The 20,099-nt window shown below is 36.0% G+C and overlaps 1 protein-coding gene across 9 annotated transcripts in view; it reads left to right on the top strand.

Moving 5' to 3' along the window:
- Positions 1-20,099, top strand: part of LOC101901288 (uncharacterized protein DDB_G0283357) — a 162,249-nt gene that overhangs the window by 36,144 nt on the left and 106,006 nt on the right. Inside the window, exons 1-2 of one of the 9 annotated variants that reach the window (XM_059119061.1) lie at positions 10-93; positions 7,072-7,325. The exons of 1 other annotated variant lie outside the window; for it this stretch is intronic. The gene's annotated coding sequence lies outside the window, so the exon portion shown is untranslated. Of the gene's footprint in view, positions 1-9; positions 380-550; positions 687-6,641; positions 6,786-7,071; positions 7,326-20,099 lie in introns of those variants that run through there. 7 more of the 9 variants (XM_059119059.1, XM_059119060.1, XM_059119055.1 and 4 more) reach the window with 7 other exon arrangements.

The following is a 20,099-nucleotide window of genomic DNA, read 5'->3' as shown; positions in this document are numbered from 1 at the left end:
TAGCTGGCTGTCTGTATGGTGTCATTGTAATATTTTTCAATGGTTGGGTTTTCATATTCAGTTGCGTTTTTGACGCTGCACAGTTTGCATCACGTGAGAATAAGACACACAATAAAAAAAAACACACACAAAGAAATAATCAAAGAAAATAATAAAGAAAAATAAAAAAGCAAAGCAAAAAATAAAAAAAAAGAAACGGTAACAGGCCAACCAGTCACAGTCACTCAGTCCGTCAGTTAGTTAGTTACTCAGTGTCGAAGTTAGCCAGACAAATTGGAAAAATCTTCTGTTTTGTTGGTTTCTTTGTCCGCCGCCGCCGTTACAGATCCCCAGCAATTTCATTTGGATTATCTTTTTTATGAATATTATTGCTAGCATTGTTAGTGGTGTCCTCCTTGTCGTCTTTGGTTTTTTTTTGCAAAGAAATTCCGCTTAAAAAAACGAAGCAAATAAAACAAGTGCGCGAGATAACAGTGATTTTTTTCGGTTTTACAAAAGCGATTGGTGTTTTTGTTGTTGGTGTTTTTTTTTTTTTTTTTTGAAACGGGAACAAACAAGCACACGGTGACAGACAGCGCATTCGTATCTTGTGATCCAAAGAAGAGAGAAACAAAAAATAAAGCAAAATCATCAAAGAATAACGAAAAGAAAAAATATTCACAAAAAAAAAGTGGAAAATATCAAAGGTGTGAAAAATTACATAAGAAAGTGTTGTTTTTTTGTTCCAACGAATGATATCAACATGACCCAGCCAGCCAGTCAACAGTGGAAGAAAACCAAACCAAATAAAACAAAAACACACAAAAAAAAAATTCAATTCCATGCCACAAGAGCCAAGAGCAGCCAAAAGAAATTTTCGAAAGAAATGGAAGGAAAAAATTTATTTAGTTTTTTTTTTACTCTGTGTGCTTTGTGCGCTACTACTACCCACAACAACAGCCAGGCGGGCCAGCCAGCCATCCAAGCTACGGCTACACACATGACATCTATGCCAACACAGAAACAACAACACTCACAAACACACACCCATGCAAATGGGGCCCCCTATAACCAACCACCACCATGCCCAGCAAGCAGCTGAACACTGTGAAAACAAAAAGTTCAAAAGTGCCAACATCACCAATATTATTTACATACAAACATGCCATGCTATGTACACACATACAAGACGTCGTCATCCAAGTCGAGATCAAGCTAGCTTGGGATAGCTAGACAAAATCCAGCTTAGATGATGATTCCCCAGCTGCTGCGATGATGTTCGTCTGTCTGCTTCCATTATTTCATAGAAATTGAAGCAGGGCCAACAGATCCTTTGCAAATTTTTCCATTTTTTTTAAATTTTTACTTCAGTGTCCAATGTTTTCTTAAGTTTTTTTTTTATAATTATTGTTGTTTTTGTTATACATTTGTGCGGCCAAAGTCTTAATTTTTCTGAGCTTACCCCAAAAAAATACAGAGAGCGAGAGAAAACAGTGCTGATTTGCCCCACCTCCGTTACCATTTAGAAAATAAAAAACAACAACAGCAACAATAAATTTCTCTCCCACATGACTGGGCCCCCAATAAAACATTTGTTTTGATTCTCACTCTCTCTCTATATATATATATATATTTGCTCTTTATGCTGCCGCACGTTTGGTGTAAGGCATTAATAATTTTGATTATAAATAGGAGCCCCCTAACTCCCACCCTTCCTCCCTTCGCCATACTTTCTCTTCCATAAAGTAATGAAAACAAACATTTTTCAGTCTCTCCGATCTCTCACACTTAACGCCCTACACGACGGCAAAGACACACACACAAACAAAAACAAAACACATTGTGGAGCATTTTGTGTTTGCAAGCACGTTCCATTTATTATTTTGCTGTAATTCGGGCAAATACTCTCTCGCTCTCTCTCCCTCACAGAGCAACTCATGTGATATCATGCTTTTTTGTTGTTGTTTTGTTTTGATGTTTTCTATTTTGTGTTCATTGACTAGCCGCAGCAGCAGTACCACCACCACTACTATCTCAGTAACAGAGCCCCAAGCACGAGTATTGGGTTTGTTCAACAGACACCGACAAAGGCAGCCTTTATTTCTGTAATCATGACGCCGTTGTTTTTGTATCTCTCCCATGATTTTTGTATGCATCTTTTGCTCTCTCTCTTTGTTTATGATTAAGCCAAAGTGCGTGGTGCACACAATGATACAACAAATATCAGTGGTAAAGGGTTGCCAATGCAAATGGAAGTAATATTCAGGAACGAAGGAGATAGCAGCAGATTGGGAGATTTTGATATGACCCATGGTACAATAATTGGTGGTGGAATAAAGGGCTTAACTCTAGTTTAGGAAAAATTCTCGATTTTTTTGAAATTTCTTTTCCGTAATCAGATCAAAAATCTCTGCCCCTGGAAGTTAATTTTACCCTGATTACGGAAAAGTATTTTTTCTTGGACGAGGGACCCGAACGAAGAACATAGCAGCAGACTGATTAGGAGATTTTAATATGACCCATGGCACAATAATTGGGGGTAGAATTAAGGGCTTAACTATAGTTTAGTAAAAATTCTCGATTTTTTTTAAATTTCTTCCAGGGGCAGGTATTTTTACCTTGATTTCTGGACAGACTGATTAGGAGATTTTGGTATGACCCATGGCACAATAATTGGGGGTAGAATAAATGGCTTAACTCTAGTTTAGTAAAAACTCTCGGATATTTTTTTGAAATTTCTTCCAGGGGCAGGTATTTTTACCCTGATTGCGGGAAAGTATTTTTTCTTTGGGTGGGACCCGAACAACGAACAAAAACCCCCGTTATTGTACCATGGGTCATACTAAAATAACTCTAGTGTAATAAAAACTCAATTTTTCTGGAAATTTCTTCCAGGGTCAGTTATTTTTGCCCGGATTACGGGAAAGTTTTTTTCTTTGGGGGAGATGCCCGACTGATTAAGAGATTTAGATATGACCCATGACACAATAATTAGGGGTAGAATAAAGAGCTTAACTCTGATTGAGTAAAAACTCGCGGATTTTTTTTTTAATTTAGGGCATATATTTTTAACCTGATTACGAAAAAGTATTTTTTGGGGGATGGTCCAAGATACCCGAATATTTGAAACGAATATACCGGGTCCTAGACCCGGACCTTCTAAACTAATATGGACAATATAAATATCATTTGAAATCTAATGAAAATAACTATTCAATTAGTGATTACATTGTTTAGGATATCTTTACCATGAAACAAACCCGAATGCCTGGATATTTGAAAAAAGAAAGTCCATATCCAAGACCCGGATCTACAACAGCGATAGGGACAATATAGGTATCATTATACCTGTCAAACAACGGTTGTACCAAAATTATTGATTTTTTGGACCTGAATTTTTCTAAAAAAACAAGCAAAAATGCTGTAAGTTCGGCCGGGTCGAACTTTGAATGCCCTCCACCATTAGGAACGAATTTGGCAATTTTCAAAAAATAAAATCCGTTAAAAATTCTGTTAAAATCTTAAAAATACCGAATGTAGACTATACGAAGACGTGGACCTGCACAGACAATTTTCTGTCTTAGGATGTGGTATCTACTACGAACTTCAAATACCAAAATTTGTAACAATTCTGGTAAAGAATATCGCTAAAATATATCAAAATACCGAATATTGAGAGGTACCGTTATATGGAGACTATACCAAAACGTGGACCTACATTACCCATTTTCAATACCAAAAATCCTGCAGACATAATATACGTTTGAGTAAAATTTTATCTACCTATTTCATTTCGTTCGGAAGCTAGAGTGATTTCCACAGACGGATAGACTGACAGAAGGACGGTCATTGCTAAATTGGACCCCATATAACTGTACCTCCAGATATTCGTTATTTTGATGATTTGTGGTCAACTTTTCACTGGAATGGAGATTTCTTCCCCTAAATTGAAAATCTCACCTTTACAGGCTGCATCCAAAGATCTTAGGAGAAGAGAGAGAGCCCAGATTGGACAGAACTTCCTCACATTCTCATCACTGAAGACGACATTAACACTGTAATGGTTAATTAAGCCGGTGACTGCATCAGTATTGAATGCTACTCAGACCTATCTGCTAGACATCTCCAGATTATGTAGGTATTTTCTGACACGCCTTAGAGAGGAAGCAATATCCCCCCATAATTTGGGTTTGAGTGACTGTCTCGGTGACACTCAGGCAAGAACTACAATAATGTGGTGATGCTCACGTACCTCTAGAACCTTAATCTCCTCATGTAAATGCGGGGACACCCTTTTGCAGAGTAGGATTCATAGAAGAGTGGAGTAGGATTACTAGAAGAGTGGAGTAGGATTACCTGAAGAGTGGAGTAGGATTACTAGAAGAGTGGATTTTTTTTTACGGAGTCTACTCTTCACTCACTTCTTTTGTGGGTGCACTCCTGAGTCACTTCTGTGTGAAAAATTACAGTGAATGCAGAATCGCTCAAAATCGAGCAAGAATTTGCTCTTAGAGTGTTAATGAGTAAAAAAGTAGAAGAGTTGGAGAAGAGAAGGGGTTTCATCTTATAGAGATGGAATATCCATACATAGCAATACAATAACGATATGACAAAAACTAAAAGAGTGCTCGGCAAGAGTAGAATCTGCTCGATTTCGAATGACATTTGCCTCCACTCAGAAAAGAGGAAAATATGCTCACTCATATTCGAGCGATATCGAAAAATTAGATTTGCTCGATTTGTTTTTCTGCTCCCAGGAGCACACTCGCTCGAATTCGAGTGACTTTCACTCTTTAAACAAAATTCGGAAGTCAAATCAAAATACTATATGAACAATGTTCTAGCGATCACTCGCCCACATTTGAGTGAAGTTCACTCTGAAGAAATTCCAGCGAGTTTTTCTGATGTCAGATCAAAATACTATATAGACAGTGTTCTACTCCTGGAGGTGGACTCCGTTTGGAATTACAAATACCGAATTATAAATGTCCATAGGATAGCTTGGAGCTATATAGAAAAAGTTCGGCCACAGAAATCAACACCCATTGCGAATTTTAAATACCGAGTTGTAAACCGCTTATTTAAAAAATGATGACCAAAACAACAATTATAGGGTTTTCCATATTCGACGGATCCATCTGGCAACGCCATAACTTTTGACAGATATGTCACATCGCTTAATGACATACCGCGTTTGAAGTGTCAGTCCAAGCAGATTTCTACCATGAAGCAATACACGTCACGCGAGCGCTCTGAAATAGTTGAAATTTACATTCAACAGAAGAAGTCAATTCTAAAAACTCAACGTGCTTTTAAAACATTAAAAAATGTGAGAAGTGCGCCTTCTAAGAACACCATTAAGCGTTTATACGAAAAATTTTCGACTGGTAAGGCTCTTTCTAATCCGAAGAGGCCATATACAAGTCGACCAAGGCGATCGGCCGAGAATATCGCTGCCGTACGAGCCAGTGTTGAGAGGTCCCCAAGAACATCCCAAAAACGCCGTTCTCAGCAGTTGGGCATGGCTCGGTCCACTTTACAACGGATTATTCGCATTGATTTGCATTTGTTCCCGTACAAAATTCAATTGACGCAAAGAATGTTGCCTGCGGACAAGCCTCGTCGATTGGAATGGGCCCAAAGGTCCGTCGAATATGGGCAACCCTGTATATGGCTTCGTAAAGGAAATCATGGACCTATGCAAAAATTGTTCTGTCAGTGGAAATAGTCTCCACAAAGAGGCAAAATACTGAATTTCTTAAAATTTCCGTAGAAGATTGGTTAAAATCCAAATACCGAATATTGGGAGGTACCTTTCTGTGTGTGATTAATTCGAGTGGCTACAAAGCAAATGATATATTCTTCATAGCATGGTGAAGGGTACTTCTCGTCAAAGTTTACCAGCGAATTTTACTCCCACTCGAATGACTCGATTTCGAGTAGAGAAGCTCTCATAAAAAAGATCCCCAACTTGTCTCTCTTTATAGCACTTATTAATTACAAACCTTGGCAACCCTGTGGCTTCTCATGCTCTCCTGCTTTTGGTTGCTTGCAATGGTGGTAGTTGGATACAAATCAAGTTTATCACTTTGTGGTTTGATGGAGCCCCATCCCCCCTTTTCGAAGAGTCAGCCAGCCAGCAAATCAGTCATCATGTTGCACGCTTTGTTTGTTTTGTTTCTGTTTCTGTTGCTGTTTTCTTATTTTTTTTTTTGTTTTGTCGTGGTTTGTGAATGAGGTGTTTGTTTTTTTTTTTTTTTTTGGGATGCGCATGCGTTTCCATAGATATTTGGCTTATCATCCATGTTCTATCTCTCCTGGCTCTCGTGAGACGTAATATGGGCATAAATACGCATTGAATTGTTTGGTTGGTTGACTGGCAATACCTAGGATGAGCAGAAAATGTGTTTGGTTGCCCTCACGCTCTTCCCATTGCCAAAAGGTTGCCTTCCGCTCTGGGTGTTTTCCTGTTTCTGTGTGTAGGCATTGCTGAGCCTCTGTGTGTTGTGTCATTTGTTTATTTCTCTCTTTTTTTTTTTTTTGGTTAGTCCTACGACTTGCAATGTTTTGTCGGTTCCTCTCCTTTCCGGTCCTCTCCATCACTTTACCGTAATCATGTGCGCTCTGCCAGTGTTTGGATTTTTTTTTTTCATTTTATTTAGTGCGTGGAAAGTCTAGCAGAAAAGTGTAGAAAAGACGAACAAAACGTGTAGCAGCTCAAAAGCTGCTGAACCTCAGCAGTTGCGTCAGTTGTGGGTCTCCGGTTTTCAGTTTCGGTTTAAATTTCAGACACAAAACGCAAAAAAGTACGCAGGCACGGAAGAAAGAATTTTGTCCAATTTTTTTTGTTCTTTCCCCCACAAATGCAAAGCCAGCTAGTGATTTTAATAAAAAAAAAAATAAAAAGCAACAGTGAAAAAATCATGTCCTGCAACAGGATATAGGAAAAATTTGTGTTACTCAAAGTGTTGTAAAAAATAATAAATAAATTGAAAAATCGAAGTGAAATTTTTTTGAAAAAAATATTTGAAAATTTGAAATGCCAATTTTAATAAAAAAATTATTGTTTTCTCCCTCTCTCTCTGTCCGCAGTGCTAAAATTGTGATTTATATTTTTAACAATTCTTTTTGACCACCATCTCCAAATCAAAGAAAATTGCCTAAAAATTCTCCAACCCAAGCCCAAAATTGTAAAACAATAACAATACACAAAAAAAATAACAAACAAACAAATCTTCTCAATAGCGAGCGAGCGAGTGAGCAGCAGCAACAACAGTTTTGAAAAAAACAACAAAAAATAAAACAACAACATAATACATCACATACTACCACTCGTTTTCAAACAGGTAATTATGCTTCTCTATTCCTTGTTAAATTGTTGACTCTCTCATCCTTTGCCTCCCTCTCTCACTCTCTTTGGATAAAACACCCTTGCACATTTTTAAACCTACTCTCTGTATGCCACTCTCTTGTTGATGTTTTATGGCAAAAATCTCTCGGCTCTCCCTCTCCCTCTCTCTTTCTCCCCCTCCCCCTCCCCAACCATCTCTAATTTCTGATTTCCTTTTTTCCATGGATTTTTGTTTTCATTCGCTTGCGATGTCCTTTGATGTCCTTTAGCCAGCGTAATATGAATGTATGATGGAGCGGTTTCTTATTGGACTTACATGTCGCATGACACACGAGGCGCGGCAACGAGCATGTCATGCAAGTGTGAAGAACCACTGGCTGTGATTTATTTCAATGGAAATGAGAGCTGTTACTCACCACCACCTCCCATTAGCAAATATCTGTATATTTCGCACACACACTCATGCACACGCACATGTTTAAGGGGAGGGTGGTTGTACTGCTCGCTTGTTATACCTTTTAAATTATAAAAAGTTAGACAGAAAACACATTCTTCAAAACTCTTCAGAAGGTCTTCTATGTATTTTGAGACATCCGGGAAGGTGTTGTAGGAGTAGGACTGGCCCAAAAGGCCCCAAGTAGGTCTTTGAGGATATAAAAAAATTTGCTGAGAGATGTTTCAAAGGTCCGCTGGATATGAAATGAAATGCCAACAGAAATGCTTCTAAATTTAGAAAACCTCCAATTGTTTTCTTTGCAGAAGTCAATAAGGCCTTATAGGTATAGGAGACTTCCAAAAGTTCTTCTAGGTATGTAATACCTCCTAAAACCCTTTTTGGGGGTCCTCTAGGTATAAAATACCTTCATATTGGCCTTGTGGGTGTGGACTGGTCTAAAAGGCCCCAAGTAAGTCTTTGAGGATATAAAAAAATTGCTGGGAGATGTTCCAAAGGTCCTCTGGATATGAAATGAAAAGCCAACAGAAGTGCTTCTAAATTTAGAAAACCTCCAATTATTTTCTTTGCAGAAGTCTAGAAAGTCTGCTAAGAATAGGAGACTTCCAAAAGGCCTTCTAGGTATGTAATACCTTCTAAAACTCTTTTTTGGGGGGTCCTCTAGGTATGAAATACCTTCATATTGGCCTTTTGGGTGTGGACTGGTCTAAAAGGCCCCAAGTAAGTCTTTGAGGATATAAAAAAATTGCTGGGAGATGTTCCAAAGGTCCTCTGGATATGAAATGAAATGCCAACAGAAGTGCTTCTAAATTTAGAAAACCTCCAATTATTTTCTTTGCAGAAGTCCAGAAAGTCTTCTAAGAATAGGAGACTTCCAAAAGGTCTTCTAGGTATGTAATACCTTCTAAAACTCTTTTTTGGGGGTCCTCTAGGTATTGAATACCTCCACATTGGCCTTGTGGGTGTTGAAAGTAAAGAGAAGAGCTTTCGGAGTACATCTAGAACACCTTTTACACCTTCTGTGTATGGAAACCCCTGAGAATTAATTCTAAATTTAAATCACTCCAGATACTTTAAAACAATTGAAGTCCCTCAGATTTTCTTATAGCTACACTAGCAAGTGCCCTACTTAGTGAGTTAGTTAGGCCTTTTTAGTACTTAAAATGTACAATTCGTTCCATTTGACAAATTTTTGTAATCACAACTTCATAAATCGTACTAATTGTTGAGACTTTAAAGGTTTTTGTACTTTTTCAAGTTTTTCTTTTTTCGGAAAGAATAATAGAAAAATGTTTATATTATGAACCAAAAAGTCGTAAAAATTGAATTTTGTCGAGGAGGATATTAGTAAAACCATTGCACAATGGACCCACATCCAATTTTTCTACCCAAAACTATTTCAACATCACCACATGTAAACCCCAGGGACCAATAGTGACATTAATATCAAATTTCAGGATTTTAGCTCTATCCCTTCACCCAATACCAAATTTAGTACCATTTAGTTCTTTTTGTACAAATATCGTACTCCTTTTCAAACCATCCCCAAATCTCAAACTTAAGTACCATCAGTAACCCAATTAGTACTTTTCGTACAATTATAGCACATTTCCAAAATTAGCTCCATATATCAATTCTAGATGCCAACAGAGACCACAATATCAAATTTGAGTATTCCTGCCCTATACCTTCACCTAATACCAAATTTAGTACCATTAAGTACTTTTCGTAAAAATACCACCGCCGAATCTCAAACTCAGCTACCAACAGTAATCTAAATATTAAATTTCAGAATTTTATCTTTATTCCTTCATCCAATACTAAATTGTAGGAAAAGTACTCAATGGTACTATACATTCTGTATTTTTCGTACAATTGTAGTACAAATTTCTGAAACCACCTCCATATGTCGAGGCTGGACATAAACAGCAACCTTAATGCCAAATTTCAGATTTCAAGCACTATCTGTTCACCCCATATCATATTGTACCAAATATACCCCGTATTTAGGATACATCATCGGATCTAGGGGCTTCTGATACCCGCGACTGTTTTATAGGTACAACAGACCTCCGTAAGGCTTTCTCGTTATAAAATATCTTCATGAACTCTTTTGGGAGTAGAATACCTCTAGATGGTTATAGTTGACTTTCATAAAGTTTCCTAGATAAGAAAGCCGTCGAAAAGGTCTTCAAGGATTAGAAGACCTCAAAATAAGTGTACTAGGTAAATATGACCTCCTCTTCTAGTTATAGGAAACTAACGAAATGTGTTTAAGTTTTAGAGGACACCCAATCGTGTTTCTTTCCGTAATCGTAGTTCTTTAACAACGTTTTGGACATCTTCCGTATTCTTCTGTGTAATAGGAATAGAAGTCCTCCGTGAGATATCCTCCAATGGGGTATCTAATGAAACCCCCTAAAGGAAGTCCTCTATAAAGAAAACCCACAAGGTAATTTATGAGTGGCATGCCAAATATTAAAGTCCTCGAATAGAATGTAAAAAGGCATCCAGAAGCCCAAAAGATCTTCAATGTAATGAAGACTTTCAAAAGTTGTTTTATATAGAGTAGGACTTTTTTCATCACGTCTTTAGAGAAAATCTCTGAAGGAAGCCATAGCTAAAGAAGACCTCCCAGGTACTTTATTTGTGCAGAAGGCTTCGAAGCTCTTCTATGTCTTCTTTGTAAAGAAGACTACTAAAGACGTCTGGGTATAAAATACCCCAGTAATTTCTATCTCTATAGGCAACGAAGATTTAGGTATAAAATACCCTAGAATAGCTTTTATACGTAGAAAACCTCTAAAGGAAGTCATCACTAAAGAAGATCTCCGGAGGGTATTTTAAATGTGCGGAGGGATGTCAGATGTCATTCTATGCATTAAATTCTTCCAATGGGTCTCTAAAGATCACCCGCATTTCTTCTAGGTCTTCTATCGATTCGGACTCTTTAAATAACGTATAAGTGTAAAATTCTCCAATAATCTCTAGTTTTATAATATGTTATCAGAATCAAAGACCTGGGCATCGATTAACTAGGTATAAAATACTCTAAAAAAGCTCTTATACGAAGAAAAAATTCTGAGGCTCCTCGATATCTATACGATGTACAAACGAATTTTAGCCTTACGACCAAAATGTGTCTCATCGAAATATCGATTTTTGACTCTAGGCTTCTTTGGAAGAAATCCGTTTCCGATGTCTCGTACCACCTAAATGCCAGCGAGTTCCCTTCTCTATTCGAATTCGAGCGGCATTACTCCAGGGAATGGAAAAAAATCATGTATTCTCCATATTTCGTTGTTACTCGAATAAAAGCGAGAGCATAGCACTCCTCTTTTTACTCTTGCGGAGTTCTCTTAGTTTTTGTTATACCGATGCATCAAAACCAGTTCGTTACTAAAATTTGGAATAAAACTCTTCGAGCACTCTTGCTCGCGAAATAGTTTCCCTCGCGGTTAAAAACGAGTAAATCTGAGCTCTGTTCTCATATTGAGTGAAAAAGGGTACCCGAAAGGAACGTATGCGAAATGGGTGTAGTTGAGTATAAAATGAGTATTTTGTGTATAAAATGTAGTTTTATGTAGAATATTTTCACAAATTAGTGTTTTAATTAAGAATATATTTAGGGTTTCCTAAGCAAAATTATTAAATCAATTATAAAAGTATGGGGATTTTGATGGCGCATTTTTAATACCTTGATATACGGTACCTTTAATAAGTGTTTTATATTCAAAAGATATTTAATATAAGGAAGCCTCCCATAAAGTATGAATATAAGGACTCACGATATTTTTATGAATTTCCATCAAATACTTCTCTTCAAACATCGATGACTTCAGCGCCACTCCCCCAAATAGAGGTTAAGGGCTCTCTTTCATCAGCATGCTCCTCCAAAAAGAAATAATTAACAACTTGGTGATTTTTAATGGTTTTGTTAATTGTTAATATTGTTTATTGTTGAATGTATTCTCCCTCCATTCTCCCTTCACAATTTAGGAAAAATGGGGGAATGAAAAATAAAAGAGCATTTTATGATTTCCATGTTGCATTGCTTCCGCAGCCGCCAGCAGCACACAACCACTTTTTCGTCGTCCAGCATTTAACACCAAAAAATTTTCATTGGCCTTTTTTTTCTTCGACATTGTTTGTTTATTTTTATTATTTATTCTATGTTTCTAATCCTCCGCCGACCCAAAGAAAAGACGCAAAATAAAAAAACAAAAGAAACAAACAAAAAAGATGTCGATAACACTTCTATGATGCGTCCAGATGCGATGACCCCCTCCCCCTATTATTTGATCTTCTACGACGTAATCATTTTTTCTGGTGGTTGCTTGATGAGATGGAGCGTAGCTGCTGAGATGGATGGATGAATAGGGCTGTCGTCCAGCATTTCAAGCAATATGTATGCAGTATATATAAAAACCGTCATAACAACGGACAGACATTCCTCAGACTGTCGAAAGAAGTATTCTCAATTCAATTGTTTGTGCCCAGCATACATGAGATTGGTTGGATGGATGGTTGGTTGGTTGGTTTGGTCGTCCCCAAACATATTCTTTCTTTGATACTTGGAAATAACAGAGAGAGCATCCGCATCTCAAAATACCAAGAATCCCATATTACAGCAACAACAAGAAAAATACATTGCAACTGCAACTTTCTCGTAGCAATAACATAAATTTTCAGCTTCATAACTCGCGTAATTATGATGGCATCCAAGAGGAACAAAAAGAAGCAAAAGACGAAAAAGAAGAAAAAGTGGAAAACATAAAATTGGTCATTTTGTTGCACTTAATATTGTTGCCACACACACACACACACACACACACATAGTCAAAAAGGGCTAGGAACTGAAATTCCCCGGCAAGAAATACAAAATGAAAAGACTTTTCTCCCATGGAACGTCTAGGAAAGAAATAAAGAAAACGCCAGAAAATTATAAATATTAAAAACACATTTAAGAGATAAAATCGTATTTCATTTTCATTTTAGAATTATTTTATATACACAGAAATTTCAAAACATATAGACATTTTCATATTTTTAGAAATTTTCACAAAATATAGAATAAAAAAAAAAAAAAAAAAAAACGAAGAACATCTGTCGGAGGATTGATATACCCATGAATTTTGATGAAAAACTGATTCTTTGGTGCGATTTTTTTTTCCAACTCGAAGGACCAATATATTACAGTTTTGGCTCCAATTTCCAAAGGTTATCAATGAGAGTTCTTTGTTTGGAATTGGTTTGAATAAGTTAGGGATATTTGTTAATATTCAAAACAGAAAAATTGCAATTGAATCAAGGGCGACATTTCAACTATTGGGCGCCATTATGTCAACTCGAAGGACCATATCAAATGTAATTGATTTCGGATGTTCTTAGGCTAAGCTTCTGCAAAATAATCTACTCTCCTAGGAATTTCATATTTTTGTCTTTGAAAATCTAGGTCGAAGGATTTGAATTGGATTTTAAGTAGGTCGAAGGACCATTTCTTCAAATAAATGCAGTTGTCCTTCCAAACGAAGCTGCTTCGCCAAAGATTTATTTTATTATTGTTAAAATTGTTCTCTTAAATTCTTATTTTACTTTTCTATCATTTGGGCGCCATTGAGTTTTTTTTTTTTTTTTGGATCTCGAAGGACCAAAATATATGCAATTGAGTTTACATGATCTTATGTTTGGCCTCTACTTAATATTTTACTTTCCACATTCGTCGGCAAAATCGACTCATACTATTTTACTTTTATCGTATCGAAGGACCAATATCATTTTAAGTGGAGTCTTTAGTAGGTCGAAGGACCATATTTTCAAGTAAATACCCATGTGCTTTCAATAGTTTTAAAATGTGATTTCTTATATGTATTTGTTAACTTGGGTGGGCGCCATTATTCTGGTTTGGCAGGAAATTGTAATGGAATAAAGTGCCACCCCTCAACTATTCGGCGCCATTATTTCTTTTCGGTTTTTATACCCGCCACCTTAAAAAGGAGGGTATATTAAATTTGTCATTCCGTTTGTAACACCCATAAATATTCGCCGTAGACAGAAAATTTTCAGTGCAGGTCCACGTCTTCGTATAGCCCTATATCCTGTATTTTGATAATTTTAGCGACATTATTCACCGGAATCGTTTCAAATTTGGTAAATGAAGTTCGTCATGGATACTACTGCCTATGACAGAAAATTGTCTGTGCAGGTTCACGTTTTGCAAACAACATTTGTTTGGCCCATGGACGAACCCTATTGAAATTGGAGATAATCGGTAAAAATTTAGATATAGCTCCCATATATATCTTCGTCCGATTTGCCTTTTATTGTGCACCAAACGTGTAATATCAGCCCGAATAGTATGGAATTTTGCACATACAATCAAATTAGGCCTGAAAATAAGTATGCCAAATTTTATCGAAATCGGTTCAGATACAGCTCCCATATATATTGTTCATCCGATTTGTTATTTTTGTCCTCCGCAGCTGTAATATGCACCCTGTAACAACAATATTTGGGGAAATATACGAAATGTAGCTCAGAAATACCTTTGCTAAATTTTATCGAGATCGGTTCAGATTTGGATATAGCTCCCATATATAACTTCGTCCGATTTACCATTTATTGTGCACCAAACGTCTAATATTTGTCCAAATGGGATGGAATTGGGCACATACGACCGAATTTAGTCTAGAAGGTAGTATGCCAAATTTGGTGAAGATCGGTTCAGATATAGTTATAGCTCCCATATATATTGTTCATCCGATTTATTGTATTTGTTAACCATAGCCGTAATATGCACTCCGTAACAACGATATTCAGGGAAATATATCAAATACAGCTCAGAAATACCTTTGCTAAATTTTATCGAGATCGGTTCAGATTTGGATATAGCTCCCATATATATCTTTATCTGATTTCAAATTAATTTTGCACCAAATGGGCAATATAAGTCCGAATTTAAAAGATACAAATGCTTCGGCATATTTAGTCCTTTGAATTTTAAATTATAATTATAATCATAGCGTGTATGTTTGAATTCTCCCATAAAAACTTTTAATTATTAAGTGGAGCTCAACTAAATTAGCAAAGTGGTGTAGGGTATTATAAAATCGGCCCCTCCCGACTTTAGGAATTTCTTTACTGGTTTTATTTCAGAATGTTCCTCAAAAAAACAATATTTTTTAAATACTTTCAGTAGGTCGAAGGACCATTTGTTTAAGTAAATATACAGGGTAAGATAAAAAAAACTGCAACAAAGTAAAACGCCATAATTTTTTCAATTTTTTTTTTTTAATGTCGGAAAAAAATTAAATTTTAGAATAAGTCGAGATTTGTTCGAATTGGTCACCTTTGGCACGAATTATTGCCTTCAAACGGCCAATAAAAAAATCACATTATCACGCTTGAATTTAATCACCAAAAACTTTTTTTTGGAAAATTCTCACCAAAATGCTTTTGTACGCTTATAAACAATACAATGAGCTGTCACTGGAATAATTTAAACAGGTGTCGGACAAGTGGGTTAGAAATGACAGCAGCCTGAAGTTTGTTGCAGGTTTTTCATCTTACTCCGTAGGTCGAAGGACCATTTCTTCAAGTGCTTCCAATATTCTTAAACTATTTTTTCTTACATTCGTTCACTTTCCAATCATTTGGGCGCCATATTTTCTGGATTGGCAGGAAATTGCCGCTTTTATCGCTTTTTTATTAACTCCAAGTCTCAATGTGAAATATTAATTTGGGGTCTACAATTTTTCCAGCTCGATGGACCAAAATATTCAACTTGGTTTTGGGATATTCATTTCACATAGCCCCTCAATGTGATTTATGTCCTTTTTGTTTTAATTTTCCTGTTATTTCTTATTCGTGGTGTTTTCTTGCAAAATAAAGCACCACAACGCTGCTCCTGCTCCACACAAGGATATTGTCATTTGATCCCATTTTGGTCATAAATACCACGTTTGTGTTGTGTCTTCTCCATTCTCGTGTTCGTCTTCATTATTCTGTGGTCTTGTTTATATTTGGTTGGGAGATATGTGGACTCTGGGTGGTGTGGAATGTGTCATCATCGGCGATGAATCCCTTGACATTTTTGTTGTCGTGCTGGACATATAATAACCATAAATTGTGCAAAAATTGTTGTGTCTCTTTTTTTTCGACGAGAATGAAGATGAAGAATAAGGATATCATGTGAAGGATATGAAAATGAATAACTCTCCCGCTTCCTTCCTCTCCCCCCAACTTTTTCTCAACACCATAGTAATATTGTTGTCCTGTTGCTACACATATCCTTTGGAAATCAATTCTCTCGTTACTCGTGTATAATTTTTTTTAGCGATTTTCTTTTAATTTTATTTTTTTTATATTCCACCACCACTTCTGAAATGACAAAAGTAGCAGCAACGTAAGAACATTAATATCAGGGGGAGAGGGTGTGGTTGTGTGGCTGTCATCCGGCATTTGAACATTTATAATATTGACTGAATGTTGCTCCGTTTTTGTTCTGGTCTGTTGTAGTTTTTTTTTTTCTGATCTTTATTATTTTATGTAATTATTTCCATTTAATTAAGCCAGAAAATGCAAATTGTCCTTTTACTGCAAGCAACACTGATAAGACCCCCAACACCCTCTTGAATTGAGTTGCTGGTTTGAGTGGCATTCACCCATATTTATTCCATGGCCATATTTTTGCGCCGCCTTGTTGATCCTTTCCACCAACAATAAACACTTTGCAGACAATGACAAATCATGGTCTGGCCGGTTGGAATATTTCCTCTTCTCCTCCCTCTCCCCCCTTCTCTGGCCATCAATGTTTACAAACATATTCGAAATGGGGTCGCCTTTTATTGTTTAACCATGGCCAAAGGCTAACTGCTGCGACATAATGTTTTCAATCGAAAAAATTCCAGTTAATAGAGAGAGAGAGAGAGAGTGGAGAGAGAGAGGAAGAGAGACGAAAGGAGAGACGAAAATTTCTACACAAATCAAATTGAAAATAATATCCTTAAAAACTCACACACTTAACAGAAATATGTCGTTGTTGTTGTTGTTGCTAATAAAAACAAGTTGTGGACGGATGTTCGTTCGGTTGATGTCATTGAAGTTAAGTCACGTTTGCTTGGAATTGTGAAAATACGTCAAGGCTCTTGTTTGGTTGGTCCCCATTTCCAAAGGAAATACGCAATATTCACAAGGTTACCAATGAGGGGGGTTTCTTTGTTTTGGAGAACTTATTCGATGGAGAGCAAAGGATATTTGTTAATATTCAAAACAGGAAATTGCAATTGAATCACGGGCGACATTTCAGCAATTGGGCGCCATTATTTTTTGCAGGGATGGTTTTTTTACCATCTCGAAGGACCAAAAATATAAATAATTGATCTAATCTAAGAAATTCTACATTTGGTTCTTGCTCGAAGGACCAATATTATTTTAATTGAGGGTTTTCGGTAGGTCGAAGGACCATTTAGGTGTAGCTACTGCTAAAAAAATCTATTTTCTGAAGATTTGCTTGCAGTAATCTCTTATGAAATTCATTTTTTTCTTTAAAAAATCTTCCTCGAGAGGTCAATAATTTTTTAAGTAGTTTTTATTAGGTCGAAGTTCCCCATGAATTTGGTTGGAAACTGCAAATGAATAAAGTGCTACATTTCAACCATTGGGCGCCAATATATAGTTTTGGAGGGTTTTGACGTCTCGAAGGACCAAAAACATATATTTGTTTGAGGAAAGAAATACTTACGTTAATACCGTTTGCAGGACGGTTTTTTTTTTTGCTATCTCGAAGGGCCAAAAATATAAATAATTGATAATGTAATACATTCTACATTTGGTTCTTGCTCGAAGGACCAATATTATTTTAATTGGGTTTTCGGTAGGTCGAAGGACCATTTATGTGAAGTTTCTGCTGAAAAAAATCTATTTTCTGAAGATTTGCTTGAAGTAATCTCTTATGAAATTAATTTTTTCTTTAAAAAATCTTCCTCGATGACCAATAATGCTTTAAGTAGTTTTTTTTGTAGGTTGAAGGATCCCATTATTTAAAATTGGACCCCATTATTATTGGTTGTATCCCGCAAATGAATAAAGTGTGATATTTCAACTATTGGACGCCAAATGAATTTCAGATATTGGGCGCCAATATATTTTTTTTGGTGGTTTTGCCCCCTTGGAGGACCAAAAACATATTTTTTTTTTTGGTTTAGGAAAGAAAGAAATATTTACGTTATTACTGTTTGAGGTTCTAAACGAACCTTCTTTAAATTCGTTTTATTTTTTCAATCATTTGGGCGCCATTATTTTTTGCAGGAGTGTTTTTTTTTTGCCTTCTCGAAGGACCAAAATGAATGTAATTGATTTTGGATGTTCTTCGGCGAATCTGTTGGCTAGAAAATCTAATGAGTTTTACATTTTTTCATTTAAAATCTAGCTCGAAGGACCAATATGTTTCAAAATGGGTTTTCGGTAGGTCGAAGGACCATTTCTACAAGTTAATGCTGTTTGCGATTCTGAACGAACATAATTCCTTAAAATTCGGTTTGTTTTATTAGGTTATGGTTGGGCCCCATTATTTTTGGTTGGAAACTGCAAATGAATAAAGTGCGATATTTCAACTATTGGGCGCCAATATATATTTTTTTGGGGGGTTTTGACATCTCGGAGGACGAAAAACATGTATTTATTTTTTATACGAAAGAAATATGCTCGTTGATACCGTTTGAGCTTCGTTAAACGAACCTCCTTTAAATTCGTTTTTTTTTCAATCATTTGAGCGTCATTATTTTTTGCAGGAGAGTTTTTTTGCCTTCTCGAAGGACCAAAATGTATGTAATTGATTTTGGATATTCTTCGGCGGATCTGTTGGCTATATAATCCAATAAGTTCTAAATTTTTCATTTAAAATCTAGCTCGAAGGACCAATAGTTTTTTTTAATGGGTTTTCTGTAGGTCGAAGGACCATTTCTACAAGTTAATACAGTTTGAGATTCTGAACGAACCTAATACCTTTAAATGCGTTTTGTTTCAATCATTTGGGAGCTATTAATTTTGGTGATTCTTTTTTGGGTACTTCGAAGGACCATTCAGCCAGCAATATGTGAATTTTTATCATACTAGTCGAACTCTTTCAAAATTATTATTTTTCTGGAGGTATTTTTAAGAATTTGAATTTTTATGCGAAAATGTTCCTTGAAGTGCCAATATAAATGATGTTGCTAATAGGTCGAAGGACCAACTCTTAATTTTATATGTAATATTTAAAAAAAAAAAAAAAATAATTTCTTATATTCGTATACTTTTCAATCATTTGGGAGCCATTGTTTTTCGTTGGTAGAAAGTTGCAGTTGAATAAAGTGCGACACTTGAAATATTGGGCGCCATATTTTTTTGTGATATCGAAGGACCAAAATATATACAATCTAGTTTTTACATTCTCAGGTGAAGCTTCTGCCAAATAATCTACTCAATGAGACATTATCCGCAATTATTTCTTATGAATTCGGGATTTCATTCAAAAATGTTCCTCGAAGGACCAATATTATTTTTTTTAACAGGTGTTCTAAGTACGTCGAAGGACCATTTCTTCCAGTAAACACCCTTGTGTTTCTTCCAATATTTTCGAACATTATTTGGGCGCCATTGTAAATACGCTTGTACTTCCATTATTTTTAAAAGGTGTTTTCTCATATTCATTTACTTTTCAATCATTTGGGCGCCATTATTTTTGGTTGGTAGAAAATTGCAGTTGAATAAAGTGGTACACTTCAAACATTTGGTCTCCATAATTTTTTGCGATGTAATTAAATGTAATTATTTTTTTTTTGTGTTCATTGGCGAAGCTATTGCCAAATAATCTACTCTATTTAATATTCACCGCCATTATATCTTATGAAATCGGGGTTTCATTTAAAAATGTTCCTCGAAGGACCAATATTAATTTTTTAACATGTGTTCTAAGAACGCCGAAGGACCATTTTTGATATTTTTATGAATTCGAGTTTTTATTCAAAAATGTTCCTCGAAGGACCAGTATCACTTTAAAAGAAAATCTTAAATATGTCAAAGGACCATTACTTCAAGGACCAGTATTACTTTAATAGAAGGACCATTTTTTTTCTCAAGTAAATACCCCAATATTTTTTAAAATTATTTGGGCGCCATTGTAAACACCCTTGTGCTTCCATTATTTTTAAAATGTGTTTTCTCATATTCATTTACTTTTTAAGCAATTGGGCGCCATTATTTTTAATTGACTGGAAATTTCCGCTGAATTAAGTGCCACACTTTGACTATTGACTATTAATTTTTCGGTAGGAA

This window comes from Musca domestica, unplaced genomic scaffold (assembly GCF_030504385.1).
Source record: "Musca domestica strain aabys unplaced genomic scaffold, Musca_domestica.polishedcontigs.V.1.1 14, whole genome shotgun sequence".
NCBI lineage: Eukaryota > Metazoa > Arthropoda > Insecta > Diptera > Muscidae > Musca > Musca domestica.
This window is presented reverse-complemented; position numbering and strand designations above follow the sequence as displayed.